Source organism: Oryx dammah, unplaced genomic scaffold, assembly GCF_014754425.2.
Source record: "Oryx dammah isolate SB20612 unplaced genomic scaffold, SCBI_Odam_1.1 HiC_scaffold_23, whole genome shotgun sequence".
Lineage (NCBI taxonomy): Eukaryota > Metazoa > Chordata > Mammalia > Artiodactyla > Bovidae > Oryx > Oryx dammah.
The window spans coordinates 3,568,390-3,580,561 of NW_024070207.1; the positions used below are offsets into that span (position 1 = coordinate 3,568,390).

Consider the following 12,172-nt stretch of genomic DNA (forward strand, 5'->3'; position numbering starts at 1 on the left):
ATCACAAAAAGATCACACATTTTATGAAAACCATCTGTGATGAGGCTTGTTTCAGGCCTCTCTTTTGGCTCTTAGATGACTGTTTTCTCCTGTGTGTCTTCACATCGTCTTCCCTTTGTGTGTCTCTGTCTCTGAGCAAATTTCCCTTTTTAATAAGAATACTGATCATACTGGATTAGGGCCCACTCTAATGTGACCTCATCTTAACTAATTCCAATAATAATTACCCTATTTCCAAATAAGATCATGTTCTGAGGTCCTGAGGCTGAAGCCTTTAACACATGAAGTTTGGGGGAGGGAGACCTAATTCAACCCATAACAGCAACGTCTGAGTAATTTTCTTTAATGTTTTTGGGCATAGTCTGTCCCTGCTCTGCTTTCTCATTGTAGTATATAGAGGAAAGCTGAATTAACATGTTAGACTATTCTGACTATTATTAAAGAACCTTAAAATGCACATATGTGTGAGTTTCACTTGTGAGGATATCTAGCTGTCTACAAACATCTGTATCTTAATTGACTTTGTTATTGTTGTTCTTTTCTACTCTTGAGAATATTTCATGTGTTGGAGTACAGGAAGTATGGCTATCAACTAGGGTATTATTTTAGTGAATTTTGAAGATCCAGTACTTGAGGATATGTCAAATAAATGAAAATATATTTCAAGAGAAATGCAGGAGACTGTAAAAATGAAAACATGTTTATGAATTTGGGAATAGGTAAACTTCAGAGGAATGTGAAGGAAGTTCCAGACACAGGACGAGATCAAGTCTCAGTCATGATTCTGTATTTCAACTAAAGTAAATCAAAACACAGTGGTTCCAATCATTTTGGCCACCTTCACTATAAGTTTGGATGCAGGTGAATTGTTCCAAATATTGACCTTTAAAATGGTTAAAATAATTGCTTTTTTAAAGCTGATAAAGAATTCCATTGACTGAAATCGAAAGGGTTTCATTGAATATCTGTTCTGTTTTCCATCAGATCATCCAGACCAAAATAAGGAAACAGTTTGCTTTCTTGATTTGGGAGAATAAAGGTGAATTGGTGCAATGGTCTTCTGAAGTATAGATTTTTAAACACTTGCCCATCAGTGTAAGGGGCGCATTTATGTGTTTGGTATTGTGAGAATTGTCATATGTATGTTGAACTTGACTTTTAAATATCTGCAGTACTTTGTAAAATTGCACTTTTGTCTCAAATGTAAAGCAGTGTGCTACAGAGGAATGAGTTTTGGAACAGGAGAGAGAAAAATTTAGATTCTAGTTCCAGCTCTGCCCTGTGGCTTTGGGAAAGTCACACAGAGCTCTTGCTCTGCCTCAGAATACTTAAGGGTTCAATCAAATTCTAGGTGAGGTGAAGTGAAGTGAAGTAAAAGTCGCTCAGTCATGTCCTACTCTTTGTGACCCCATAGACTGTACAGTCCATGGAATTCTCCAGGCCCGAATACTAGAGTGGGTAGCCTTTCCCTTCTCCAGGGGATCTTCCCAAACCAGGGATCGAACCCAGGTCTCCCACATTGCAGGTGGATTGAGCCACAAGGGAAGCCCAACAATACTGGAGTGGCTAGCCTAATGCTAGGTGAGGTCTCCTTCAAATCAGAGGGTCTATAATTTTGTCATATGTAATTATTGTTGCTCTAGTACAATATTTTCTCTCAAATGCAAAGTATATCAACAGAAAGCAGAAATTTTTGCTTTGCTGCATGCAGAGTGTGGAAATAGAGACTATCCACTTGCAGAATCTCTTCCATCAGCTTTTCAGTCTTATTTTCATATTGTACTTTGGAAAGTGGCCTCACATAAAATGTTACATGCTTTCAAATATTTTGTCTTTATTTCAAAAGATGAAACTTTCTTTGTTTTGTCAACATTACTACAATATAGCTGATGCCATGTAATTTTATTTTATATAAACCTTGACAAGAATTACCTTGGTGTTTTTGTCTTGGTTAAGAACCAAGTAAATTTATACTGGATCTATACCAACTGCTCTTTTTGTTTTAGAACTTTACATGGGTCCTATATAGTCGATTTTCCTACCTACCTAATTACCTTTGATGATATTATAAATCTTTTAAATAATTAAATGGGCTATGACTAATTTTAATACTGATAACAAAATTTTAACTTGATCCTCCAATTTTAATATTGCTGTTGTAATACTTGGAATGTAAATGCATTTAACTCACATTCTAAATGTTTCATTTTGTGACACTTATATTGAATAATAATGTGTTCAGTATGATGCAACATTTATAAATATAGCTCTTTAATGAAGATAGGGCCATACATCGATTAGTTTATGAACAGAGTTTAATTTTTGAGATGCAATATTTAAAACTGAATATTAAATTTTTATATTTTAATTCATGGGGAAATCCATTCTATTACTATAGATCTTACTTTATCTTAATCTGATAACTAGAATTAAACATTTTCATTTTGTTTTCTTTGTTATCCAATATGATAAGCAATGAGCTCTTTGAAATGGAATTTTGTTTTCATTTCTTAATGCTCTTATATTCTCTGTTTTGGAGGCAGTCAAATATTTTGGCACATTTAAAAATAATCCTTTAATTGGACAGGTTTAGTTTATTACAACATTTTCTGCATTCAAATTACTTGAAACTACATGAACTCAATCCATTTTTATGTAATTTGTAAAGTAAATGTAATCTATGCAAGTTTCTCCATCAGAGCAGAAAATAATGACCAAAAAAATCATGTTTCATATTTTGACACACATTCCTTATGTCCTCCTTCCTCTCCCTTTTATAAAGCATTAATATAATGTGTGTAGTTTTTTTCTTTTAGAAACATGTTGCCACTTCAAATTTTTTTTACCTAATTTCTAGTATGTCTAAGGTCTTTAAGTCATAGGACCAAGGTTTAAGATGTTTTTGAGAAAACAGGAGTCACAATCTGTGTTTTACCTGTTTTTTTCATCAATAAAATGATGATAATTATCCTTTTCTTGTGTACCTCTTAGAGGTTTTGTGAGGTTACAGTGATATACACAAGGGCCTTGAACATATATAGTTAAAATGCTGTGCAAGTATACAGGGTGATCTTGTCATTACTGTTATTGATATTACTGTTCAGTTATTAAGACACCTGATATGGGAAAGGAGAGTAACGTTACTAATTGTGTCTAGTTTTACTCCTGTGTCATAGTGAAATATTTCAACATATAATAATATCTAAAGATTCTGAGCTTCCTATATAATATCATATTACTTATAAGAAGTGTGAAGTAAACTAAAAGAAGGTAAATCATAATAAGGATAGGCTTAGAGGAAAACCGAGCCAAGACTTTGGTGGAGAAAAAGGAGAAATTAATTAAGAACAGAATGGGAAAACAATTCAATTATGAGGTTGGTCCTTTCAGAAGAAGCAGACGATTCACTGCAGTATCCACAGGCAGATGGTTCTGAGGAAGTCCAACTAAGGAAGGGGTCACAGCAACAAGCATCTAGGCCATAAGTTGTATCTTAAGAAGTCTTTCTCTTTACCACGCTTTAACAGAGATTCAAGGATTGCCTCCTCCAGGAAGTCTTCCCTGATCATCATCCAGAGTGTGTTTGAGCCATTCCTCTGTGCTTCTATACCTTGTGCTGACCTATAACATATATTAGAACTATTCAGCCATTCATTCAACAGATACTTATTAAGCACCAGCTGTATGCCAGGCATTGTATTAGGAATGGAGGATTCAATAGTGAACAAAACAAAATCCCAACACTCATAGTGCTGATATTCTAATGAGGGAAAAGAACTTCCCAAGTGGCGCTAGTGGTAAAGAATCCACCTACCACTGCATGAGACGTAAGAGATGTGGGTTTGATTCCTGGGTTGCGAAGATCCCCTGGAGGAGGGCATGGCTACCCACTCTAGTATTCTTGCCTGGGAAATCCCAAGGACAGAGGAGCCTGGGGAGCTATGGTCCATAGTGTCACAAAGAGTTGGACACAACTAAAGTGACTTAGCAATAAAAATAAACAAGTAAATACAAAGTACGTCATGGTTATTAGCAAGAATAATGTAGGATAATGGGACGGTGTGGGGGGAAATGTTATTTTTTTTTGAAAAGACAAAGGAGTAACTTTATTCTTTTTTCTTTTTTAAAAATTGAAGTATAGTTAATTTACAATGTTATGTTAGATTCACGTGTACAGCAAAGTGATTCAGTTATATGTACATAAATATTCTTTTTCAGATGCTTTTAAATTATAGGTTATTACAAGATGCTGAGTATAATTTCCTTTGTTATATAGTAGGCCCTTGCTGTTTATTTTATATATAATAGAAACTGAAAGTGAAGTTGCTCAATCGTGTCCGACTCTTGCGACCCCATGGATTGTAGCCTACCAGGCTTCTCTGTCCATGGGATTTTCCAGGCAAGATACTGGAGTGGGTTGCCATTTCCTTCTCCAGGGGATCTTTCCCACCCAGGGATCAAGACCGGGTCTCCCGCATTGTAGGCAGATGCTTTTACTGTCTGAGCCACCCAGGAAGTCACAAGCATGGAGAGTAGATGCTGAATGGAAGGATTATAGATGGAGGTGAAAAGATCCACAAATGAAGTTGGTGTAGGGTTTGCCGAGTCTAAGGTGTCTGCGGGCAGGTAGCAAGAAAGGGGTGAATTGATCTGAGAAGGAAAGTTGGAAGCACCCAGGTTTTTATGTGAGATTCTTCCACTTCACGGCCACGCAGGGTCACAGCAAACTCAATTCTGCCAAGTTCCTACAGACCACACCCTCGAGCGCGGGAGCCTCGGAGGAGTCCTCCCTACCGCAAAAGCCTCTGGGTAGAGGAGGGTCAGAAATAGAGGAGAGCACCAGAGCTTGGTCGCAGCACTTCCGACCCTTTTGGGTACATGCGGGGACGGGCTTTCCTGAGTGTGTATATATTAATCCCAAACTCCTAATTTGTCTCCCTCCCCTTCTTCTCCCCCACCCCCCTCCACTATCAGCATTTGGTAACCATAAGTGTGTTTTCTATGTCAGTGAATCTGTTTCTGTTTTGTAAATAAGTTCATTTACACTATAAAATGCTGCTTTTATATATTGTACTTTTATGTAATCTTTTTAAAGTTCAATTTATGGTCGTTAAAAAATCTTCTTCTAACGCATTAATTTTATGTTTGCATATACATTCCCTCACACGGGTGTATGTAGCATACCTAGGTAACTATTCTCTTATTGTTGGGCATTTGGCTTTTCTCCATCATAAACAATATTGAGAAGAACATTAAAAGTTATATTTTGGAGCACACTCTTTATTATTTCCATAGGATAAGTCTCTAGAAGTGGAAGGGTTATTACTTGGTTGTTGCCACACCAAGTAAGTCTGAGTCGTCTCCAATTCTTTGGACACTGGCAGTGCTGTTGATAGCCGTTCTCTGCATGAGTTAGTGCCAGAGCTTGGCTACTCCCCTCCCCAACCCCGATCTTGGACCCACCTATTCCCCTTTATCTTCCCCCACCCCACCAATGGATCCACAAAAAGAAGGATCAGCAAACTCAATGGTGGAAGCCAGGAAGGTTATGAGGTTATGATACCACCAGATGATAGTCCCTAAAACTTATGCAGACTTTGTAGAACACTAAAGGTAATTTTGTTTCAGATCCTAAAATTTCCACTGCAGGCATGGATGTGTCAACTTTCAAGCTGACTGTAAAAGTCTCCAGCTCCATCTTTAGCTTCCTGCAGAACAAAATGAGATTTTGAAACTGCTCCTTGACCTTCACCTTCCAGAATGTGTGACTTCCCTTTCACTTCATTTTTACCAGACCTCAACCTTCCTTAGCCCTAGTCTCCTGGCTGACTTCCTAGCTCTGGTTCATAAGCGGTACCTTAACTAGGATTTTTTTTTTAATCTATAGTTAAGGCAATGGCACCCCACTCCAGTACCCTTGCCTGGAAAATCCCATGGATGGAGGAGCCTGGTAGGCTGCAGTCCATGGGGTCGCTAAGAGTCGGATACGACTGAGCGACTTCCCTTTCACTTTTCACTTTCATGCATTGGAGAAGGCAATGGCAGCCCACTCCAGTGTTCTTGTCTGGAGAATCCCAGGGAAGGGAGAGCCTGGTGGGCTGCCGTCTATGGAGTCGCAGAGTCAAACACGACTGAAGCGACTTAGCAGCAGCGGCAGCAACAAGTGATTAACCAAGGTACTTTCCAAGTATCAATGAATAGGATAGTACAGCATTCCTCTTTTTTCTCTTTACTCACTACCACCTCCTCCTTATTGATCAAAATGTGCAGAATTGCTGATTCATAACAGTTCAATACACTTGTATGTGTTTGCTCCCAAAGCTCCAAGAAATGACTGGGAAATGATGTACAGATTAAAGAATATAACAATTAGTTTAGCTATTTATTGGTGGTTTTTTAAAGAACAAACAACATAATATTTAAGGAGGTCAAGCTAATGATTAAAATGGTTTGAGGGCAAAGTTTGTGTTTCATTTGTCCCTGACTGCTTTCTTTTGAATCACAAATGATTACAAATTACCTTTAAATAAACTATTCTATGTTTCAAACAGAGTTTGAGTACTGTAACTTAGACTTTTGGGGAACTAGCAGTAACTAGCAGTCTAGTTAGTTTGCATACCAGTCAACTGACATGAAATAAAATGACTGGTCAAGTGAAAATATGTAATTATTAATTGGATTTTAAACATAGAGATCTTGGGAGTTCCCTGTTGGTCCAATGGTTAGGACTTCACACTTTCACTGCTGAGGGCCTGAATTCAATCCCTAGATGGGGAAGTGAGATCTTCAAGCTGTGTGGTGTGGCCAATATATATATATATACATATATATATATATATATATATATCTTTAATTGCACAGACTAGTTCATTTTCATCAACTCCACCTTAAGAACTAGAGTTTATGAAGTTACACCAAAAATGCAAGACCTTCCAGGCACAGGAGCTTCAGAACTCTGGAAGATATATGTCTACCTTAGAAAAACAGTCACTTTTTAAAATATAAATTTCAATATGAGATGCTACCATTTTCTTTTTCTGCTTTGAATTAATACACAAAGCTACCCATCTCAAGTGGTCTTCTCAAGGTGATAATAGGCAAATGGGAAGCCACACAGCCACTCATGGATGTGGCTTTCCTACTGTTTGTGTGTCTTCTCCCATCATTACTGCTTTCATCACATGATATGCTTCAAACGACACCATGCTGTGCACTACAAGTTCACATTTTCACTTTCAACCTCTCAGACTGAGAACAAAAGTGACTAGTTCATGAGTTCTCTTGTGGGCATCTTTCATTATTTTCCTACTTTCATGGATCTACAAAGGAAATAAACAACTTTAGTAAGGATTTGAGATTTACCTTACCTGGAGAACAATATACTACACAGCATGAGCAAACCCAGTAGGTATAACAGATCTTTCTAGAGATGATAAGTGGTGTTTTCCCACCTATAAATCATAGGTCACACTATTCAATCTCCTCTGTTCCTAGAATGATGGATTTCACAGGGTGTTGTCCATCATATAATCTATATACCATTATTTCTTTCACTTTTACCTGAAAATGGAGCTGGCAAGACCATCTAAATTTGGTATTGAGAAAAGTGGACATGGAAAATACACTGAGAAAATCAAGTTGCTGCATTCACATTAGCTGGGAAGCATTTTAGAATCGCCTTAAGAGATTGTTTCATATTCATGCCAATCTTGATCAGACGTCACAGATTTCCACTGAAGCCAAGACAGATCAAACTGGGGTTGACCAAAGATCAAGAGACAAGAATGATTCATGAGGAGATAACAGAGATCCAAACAGCAAGCCAAAGAAGGTAGTGCAGAGAGATGGACAGGTGATGTCAGGAAGAACCAGTGGGTGATAATAGACAAGAGCCTGGAAAGCATGGGAAGTATGACATTAGGAATGTATGAATTAGGAATTATATTCTGCTATTAGTACTAGAAACTTAAAAAATATTGGTTTTCATGAGCTTTATTCCTTTTATGCAATTAAAAATCTGGAGACTTTTATAGCAAGACTTGTATGGCGGCTTCCAATGATATCAGAGAACCAGTCTCCATTATTCTCTTCATTTGTCATCCCTAGGATGTGTGACACTTATTGTCATGGTTAGATAATGGCTGCTGCAACTCCATCCATTATATCTGCTTTAATATAGAAATAAAAGACTAAAGTAGGGGAGGACATATCAAACTCTTTAAAGGAGACTTCCAAGAAGTTCTGACTACTTCTGCTTATACGTCTGCTTATGGCAATCCCATCTTTAAAGAATACCATGATATATTTTTATCTTGAAACATTGATATCCTTGAGTGTATAGAAATTCCATTTGTAGGTATGAAGGCAATAATAGACACTGAGAAGCAATGAGCAATCTCCACAACAGTCTAAGGAAATATTCAGTGGGTGACCTTGCCTTCAGTGACTCATTTCAACACATGACTTTGTGGTTACCACAGAGGGGATGAGATAGGATAGAGATGGCATTGCTACTGGGGAACAGAAAATAAGAACCCTGCCACAGACACAGGCTCAAAGAGTAAGATACTTCTCCATGAAAAAAGCTAGAGGAGTGTTTTCTCATCTTGGCTGCAAATTAGAATTATTAGACACATTGGAGCTTTTAATAAGTATGATCATCCAAGCCTAAGCCAATGGGGTAAGAATGGGCCTAAGTACTTTTTCATATCTTCTCCAGTAATTCTAGTGTTCAACCAGAGTTGAGAATCATGTTCTTAGAAGGATATAGCTGGAACTCAAACCCAGGAGTACTGAATGCTAGACAAAGATGAAACACACTGCGTTAATTCATCTCATACAAAAATTCATGGAACTATACAGCAAAACAAACTTGATTCTTAATTTTAAGAACCTGAGCCTTGGTCTACTTAGCTTTACCCTTTAATGTCTGAGGTGAAGTGTAAAGGTGTTAGTCACTCGGTCGTATCCAACTCTTTGCAACCCCATGAACTGTAGCCTCCAGGCTTCTTTGTTTCATGGAATTCTCTAGGCAAGAATACTGGAGTGGGTTGCCATTTCCTTCTCCAGGGGATCTTCCCTACCCAAAGGATCGAACCCGGTCCGCTTGCATTGCAGGCAGATTCTTTACTGTCTGAGCCACTAGGGAAGCCTACTATTTATGCCTTCTGTAGCATATATAAGCTAAACTGACTAATTGTTATATTGTTTAATCTGTACACCATTTCCCAGTCATTTTTTTGGAGCTTTGGGGGCAAACAAATACTCACTGTCTTGAGATGTTCTGAATCAACAATTCTGCACAACTTTGAGATGAGGCTAATATAATTAGGGGTTATACATCCCAGCAGTAAAGTTTAGAGGACTCACAGCCAGGGAGCCAATCACACCATTTGAAAAAAAATCAACCTCCCAGAATCTTTGGAATATATGCTACATAAGGGATAAACAACTTGGCTCATTAGTATATCTCAATGACTGGAACAGACCCTGAAATAGAGCCAGTAGGCGGCAAGTATTTTTTGAATTAATAAACTAGCGTTTAGGGAGATGATTCTACATATTCAGAATGGTGATTAAACTTTTTTGTTTGTATCAGTTCAGTTCAGTTTAGTTCAGTCACTCAGTCGTGTCTGACTCTGCGACTCCATGGACTGCAGCACACCAGGCCCCCCTCTTCATCACCAACTCCCGGAGCTTACTCAAACTCATGTCCATCAAGTTGGTGATGCCATCTAACCATCTCATCCTCTGTCATCCCCTCCTCCTCCTGCCTTTAATCTTTCCCAGCATCAGGGTCTTTTCCAATGAGTCAGTTCTTCACATCAGGTGGCCAAAGTATTGGAGTTTCAGCTTCAGCATCAGTCCCTCCAATGACTATTCTGGAATAATTTCCTTTCGGATTGACTGCTTTGATCTCCTTGCTGTCCAAGGGACTCTCAAGAGTCTTCTCCAACACCACAGTTCAAAAGCATCAATTCTTTGGAGCTCAGCTTTCATTATGGTCCAAATCTCACATCCATACATGACTACTGGAAAAACCAAAGCTTTGACTAGATGGATCTTTGTCAGCAAAGTAATGTCTCTGCTTTTTAATATGCTGTCTATGTTGGTCATAGCTTTTAAGCATCTTTTAATTTCATGGCTGCAGTCACCATCCGCAGTGATTTTGGAGCCCAAGAAAATAAAGCCTGTCACTGTTTCCATTGTTTCCCCATCTATTTGCCATGAAGTGATGCCATGGGACCAGATGCCATGATCTTAGTTTTTGAATGTTGAGTTTTAAGTCAGGTTTTTCACTTCCCTCTTTCACTTTCATCAAGAGGCCCCTCAGTTCCTCTTCACTTTCTGCCATAAGGGTGGTGTCATCTGCATATCTGAAGTTATTGATATTTTTTTGAATGCTGCTGCTGCTGCTACTAAGTTGCTTCAGTCGTGTCTGACTCTGTGCGACCCCATAGACAGCAGCCTACCAGGCTTCCCTGTCCTTGGGATTCTCCAGGCAAGAACACTCGATGAGTATAAATATGATGAAAGAAAGTGAAAGTGTTAGTCACTCAGTTGTGTCTGATTCTTTGTGACCCCATGGACTGTAGCCCACCAGGCTCCTCTGTCCATGGGATTCTCCAGGCAAGAATACTAGAGTGGGTAGCCATTCCCTTCTGCAAGGGATCTTCTCATCCCAGGGATGAAACCCAAGTCTCCTGCATTGCAGGCAGATTCTTAACTTTCTGAGCCACTAGGGATGGAGTGAAAGTGAAAGTTGCTCAGTTGTGTCCAACTCTTTGTGATTCCATGGATTATACAGTCCATGGAATTCTCCAGGCCAGAATACTGAAGTGGATACCCTTTCCCTTCTCCAGGGGATCTTCCCAACCCAGGGATCAAATCCAGGTCTCCCGCATTGCAGGTGGATTCTTTACTAGCTGAACCACAAGGGAAGCCCAAGAATACTGGAGTGGGTAGCCTATCCCTTCTCTAGCGGATCTTCCTGACCCAGGAATCGAACCAGGGTCTCCTGCATTGCAGGCGAATTCTTTACCAACTTAGCTACCCAGGAAGCCCCCACCACTAGGGATAATTTCCCTCATATAATGAGAAAGAAAGAGAGAAATAATAGGAGCAAGTCAAGATTTAACATATCAAGTTACAGAAATCAGACAAGTGGGTGCCTGCTGCTAGCGGACGGATTGAGCATAAGGAAATTTGGGACATTAATCTCTCATGTCTTAATTGTGGCTGTGGGTTCATTTTTCACGCTCACCAAACTATAAACTTAAAATGGGCACATTTTATTGTATGTAAAGCTTATCTTTGGGCTTCCCTGGTAGCTCAGTGGTAAAGAATCCACCTGCCAATGCAGGTGACGCAGGTTTGATCCCTAGGTCAGGAAGATTCCCCTGGAGAAGGAAATGGCAAAAAGCTCTAGTATTCTTGCCTGGGAAATCCCACGGACAGAGGAGCCTGGTGGGCTACAGTCCAGGGGGTCACAAAGAGTTGGACAAGACTGAATGACTAAACAATGTATGTTCTGTATTAGTCTTCAAATGCTGCATAACAAATTACCCCAAATCGAGCAGCTTAAAACAACACTCATTTATTACTTCACAGTTTTGTAGGTCATAAATCTGGACACTACACTGAGTAAGTTCTCTGCACAGATTCTCCTCAAGCTAAAATCAAGTTGTCAACTGCTCTGTGTTCTCATCTGGGTTAGGATCCTCTTCCAGGTTCACACGGTTGGGGCATCATTGGGTTCCTTGTGACTGTATGGCCAAAGTCCCAGTTTCCTTGCCTGCTGTAAATCAGAGGATACTCTAGAGCTCATGTCATTTACTGCATGGAACCCTCCATCTTTAAACCCAGCAATGGATGAATGTCTCTTGCATGGAATCCCTATCATGCTTCAAATCACTTTTTTGAGGAAGAGTCCAGTTCCTTTGAAAGGTCCCTGTAATTATTCAATTACATCCACAAAATCTCTTTTGCTATAAATTATGACAATCACAGGATTGATGTCTCACACATTCACAGGTTCCACACACAGAGAGAAGAAGATTGTAACAGTCATTGGGATCATCTCTTCTCTTAAGAGAGAAGATTGTAAGAGTCATTGGGATCATCTCAGAATTCTGCCTACCACATATACCAATAATATTTATTACAAAAGTAC

At 39.1% G+C, this 12,172-nt stretch overlaps 1 pseudogene; it reads left to right on the top strand.

Moving 5' to 3' along the window:
* LOC120882501 overlaps positions 1-12,172 on the top strand; it is a 56,403-nt pseudogene that overhangs the window by 20,497 nt on the left and 23,734 nt on the right.